We start from the raw sequence: 4,645 nt of genomic DNA on the forward strand, positions 1-4,645 counted from the left end.
TTTCAAGCTATAAAGAGGGGAGTGCGTCAAGGCTGTGTTATGTCTCCAGATTCATTTAATTTATATGGGGAGATGATCCTTAGGGAATTAGAAGGAATGGAAGGGATTAAAATTGGAGGATTTAATATAAATCATATCAGATATGCTGATAACACAGTGTTGGTGGCTGACTCAGAAGATAAACTGCAACATCTATTGAATGTAACCGTAAGAGCTAGTGAGGAGAAAGGTTTAAATGTAAATATGGAGAAAACTAAAATACTAGTGGCCAGTAAAACAGATCCACCAAGAGTGCAAGTACAAATAGCAGGGAGAAGAATAGAACAAGTAACCAAATTTTCGTACCTGGGAAGCGTATTGACATAAGATTGTAGATGTGAAAAGGAAATAAAATCAGGGATAGCGATAGCTAAAAGAACGTTTCAGAAAATGAAAGGGGTTTTAACAAACAAGAAAATGTCTACAGATATAAGGAGAAGAACAGTTAAAACATTTATATGGTCAACACTATTATATGGTTCAGAAGCGTGGACAATCAGCAAAAAATTGCAGGAAAACTTAGAAGCAGCAGAAATGTGGATATGGAGACGAGTATTAAGAGTGCCGTGGACAGCGAAGAAAACAAATGAAGAAGTATTGAGAGAAATGAAGACAGACAGGGTATTGATGACAACAATAAGGAAAAGACAGTTGCGATTCTTAGGACATATTATGAGGAGGGAAGGGTTGGAAGAGGTGGTGATGACGGGAATGGTGGAGGGAAGGAGAGCAAGAGGAAAGCAGAGGGAGAAGTATATGGACGGGCTGATGAGGGCGACAGGAAAACAACTCAAACCAGCACAGATGTTACAAGTAACTAGGGACCGTGAACGGTGGCGCTCCATAGTTGCCGAAGTCCAAGAGGATATGGCACGACGGTAAGGTAAGTACATCATCTTTGTAAGACTCTCAACTTATTTCCCAATACTCCTGATAACTCACATTTCATTCCTCCTTCCTTTTGTATCTCGTAATTTTTTCTCAATATATTTTAAGTTATTCCTAGTTTTTTGCATATCCATAATTCTTCCTCAGTAGCCACTCGATTCTCTTTGAATAGTTGTAATGGATTACAAAGGATTACAAAGGCGTAGCATGCCCACAGGAGAGCTTTTAGTCTATAACTTGGTCGGATACGAGAAAAAAAATTGATAATGATAAATGAATAAATAAATAAAAATATAAGAATATAAATAATAATAAATAGAATAAATAAATGAATGTATAGTTATAGTTAAATAATAAACAAATAGACAAATGATAACAAAACAAATAAACAAATAATATAAAATAAATGACAGTCATTACAGCATCTTGCTTAGGTGTTTATCTAAATGATTCTTAAAGCTACGAACTGAACTGCATTGCACTGTCTCTGCAAGAAGTTTATTCCATTCATTAACTACCCGGTTGACAAAGTTGTTTCTACCCACTTCCAAGTTAAATCTATTTCCTGACAGTTTGAGACCATTGTTTCTTGTCGGATTCTCATTAAGTGTAAATTTTTTGTCACTTTTGATGTTGTCAATTCCCTTTACAATCTTAAAAACCTGTATCAAGTCACTTCTGAGTCTACGCTTTTTTTTAGAGAAAACAGATTTACATGTTTTAATCGATTTTCGTGCGATTTATTTTTGATATTTGAAATCAATTTTAACGCTTTTTAACTCTTTCTAACTCTTTCCTCACGGCGAGAACTAGTTCCCATGTGTTTTCCTATGTACTCTTAATACCTCTTCAGTCTAAACTCCACCTTTACCTCTGTAAACTTTTCCTCAGCGTTCGTATTTCTCTTTACGATCTCCTCTACGCTTTGTATCTCCCATGCCATTTTCCCAAACCACTCAAAACTCTTTCTATTTGTTTTTAACTCTCTGTAACTTTTTTAAACTCGTTCTATACTCTTTCTAAGGCTTCATAACTCTTTCTAAATATTTCTTACTCTTTGTAAGTTTTCAGCTCTTTCTAATGTTTTCTGAATCTTTCTAATTTTAGTAATACTCTCTAACTTCTAAAGCTTCCTAGCTGCATTAGAACTTTTTTAAAATCTTCAACTCTACTCTCTTTTAACTCTCACTTAGTCTCTATAACTCTGTGTAATTCTAACTGTCTAATTTTCTCTAGCTCTCTCTAACTCTGTATAACTCTCTCTAACTCTCCCTCCAGGGCCAGGAGCCTGGGCGAGGACCAGCTCGACCGATGGCGGTTAGAATAACGTAAGGAACTCGAAGGCAGGCTCCAAAGGAGTTAACCATAGACGTCCTAGCTCCCTGAAATTTAATAAAACCGTCTGACGTCAGCCAGAATAAAATATTTTAAGTCGCTCCGCGCCGTGAGATGCTTTTCCCCCTTTTTTTTCTCTCTCTCTCTCTCTACCTCCCTCCTTCCCTCTCTCTCTCTCTCTCTCTCTCTCTCTCTCTCTCTCTCTCTCTCTCTCTCTCTCTCTCTCTCTCTCTCTCTCTCTCTCTCTCTCTCTCTCTCTCTCTCTCTCTCTCTCTCTCTCTCTCTCTCTCTCTCTCTCTCTCTCTCTCTCTCTCTCTCTCTCTCTCTCTCTCTCTCTCTCTCTCTCTCTCTCTTTCTCTCTCTCTCCCTCTCTCTCTATCCACCCCCCTCTCTCTCTCCCACTCTCTCTCTCTCTCCCTCTTCTCTCTCTGTCTCTCGTATGAATCGGGTGTCTGTCCTCTAGGAGCACTCCCTACAGGGGCTTCACCTGTGGGTTGAGTTGAAGGTAAGGGGAGATGATCCCAGCCGACGTCTGCCTCCGAGAACCGATCACCTTGTGCAGGACAAGAGACTGTCATAGTTAACAGTTTTGCAGGAATGTGCCAAGAAGCAAGTTGTTTTCGAGCGCTCGGAATATAAGAGAGGAGGAGTTTGAATATGTTTAAGATGAGGTGCCTGAAAAGTATAATAAAGGTTACTAGGCTGGATAGAGTGAGAAACGAGGAAGTGAGGAGGAAGGCGGGCATGAAAAGGGAGTTGGGAGATAGGGTGGATGAAAGAGTATTGGGATGGTTTGAACACATGGAAAGAATGAGTGAAGAAAGATTATTAAAAGAGCTGCAGAAGGCAGAAGTGGAAGGAGTGAACATAAGAGGCCGACCAAGTATGAGATGGATGGATGAGGGGATTGGAGAAGACTGGAATGTCTGTTGGGGAAAGAAGGGAGAAGCAGAAGGTAGGGTTCAGTGGAGAATGGTTGTACATGGATGATTCTGTGATGCATGGAAGGGATTGAGAAGGGGATGGGAGGATGAGAGAGTATGTGTAAATGATATTTTTACGCAACCCGGAGGGATTTCTCCTAGTCTTCTTTTTCTGTGTAAGGGCGCGTGGGTGAATGTTATATGTATGTATGTATGTATGTATGTATGTATGTATGTATGTATGTATGTATGTATGTATGTATGTATGTATGTATGTATGTATGTATGTACGTATGTATGTATGTATGTATGTATGTATGTATGCATGTATGTATGTATGTATGTATGTATGTATGTATGTATGTATGTATGTATGTATGTATGTATGTATGTATGTATGTATGTATGTATGTATGTATGTATGTATGTATGTATATATGTATGTATGTATAAATGCATGTATGTATGTATGTATGTATGTATGTATGTATTGTAACGTAATATTACATATTACGTCATATGTGTAATTATGTTATAGAATTGTGTTCCTTTGTATTACATAACTATGTTCATATTTCTTGTCTATGTATGTATTGTAACAATGTTAAGCAGTAACGCCCGTCCACTATATGTAATCTTGCCTACGTGCGGAGAGAGGTGCGCACTCTTGTAGAACAAACAGACAAGCGAAATCCTGAATAGTTCGGAGCGCACAGATTTGACAGTTACTAAATAAATAGATTGTTCAAGCGAGTCGAGGGTCCTAAAAACTACCCATGTTGACGTGTTAACTTACCCTCCTCCCCTCCTTTCACTCACTCGCACACTTCACCGGAAGTATCCCGCTTCCGGTCCAATGGTATATAAGCGGTGGTATTCGCTCACTCGTCGTCATATTCCCACATATTGATCTCTTGATAAAAACTAGAAGGTTTAGATTCATGAGACGATTGGTGTAAAGTGATCACCCTTTTTGCCTACATTACGTGTCTGATATACATTGCATTACTTTACTTATATTTGTACTTATTACTTATTCTGATGCATGTTCCTGATCTCTTTGTACTTAGATAGTACCATATTGTATACGTATCTTGTGTTTCTTATTTGAACGATAATTTCCATATTCTCATAATCATGTAACGGTCCCATTGACCCTACTGCCCATTCTCTTTTGTGTTGATTGCCTGTAAATTATATTCCATATTAATAATTTCGTTTACTAGTTTTATCGCTAGTTTAATATTCCTTTCCTGGAATCTTCTTTGTTACCTTTACTTCTAGTCTTACGAATTATCTAGGCCCTGACCAGATAGTTCAGTCCTACAGTGGCTTCTAGAAGTGAGCTGGTTCTTAAGCACTTAGACGTTATACGTAACGTATCTTCACATACCAGCCGCCCGTAACAAAGTGGCGACCCTGCCAGGATATTGGATCAGGTATTTAACACATTCTTATAG

This window comes from Oratosquilla oratoria, chromosome 5, assembly GCF_046742065.1.
Source record: "Oratosquilla oratoria isolate Oo_2021 chromosome 5, ASM4674206v1, whole genome shotgun sequence".
NCBI lineage: Eukaryota > Metazoa > Arthropoda > Malacostraca > Stomatopoda > Squillidae > Oratosquilla > Oratosquilla oratoria.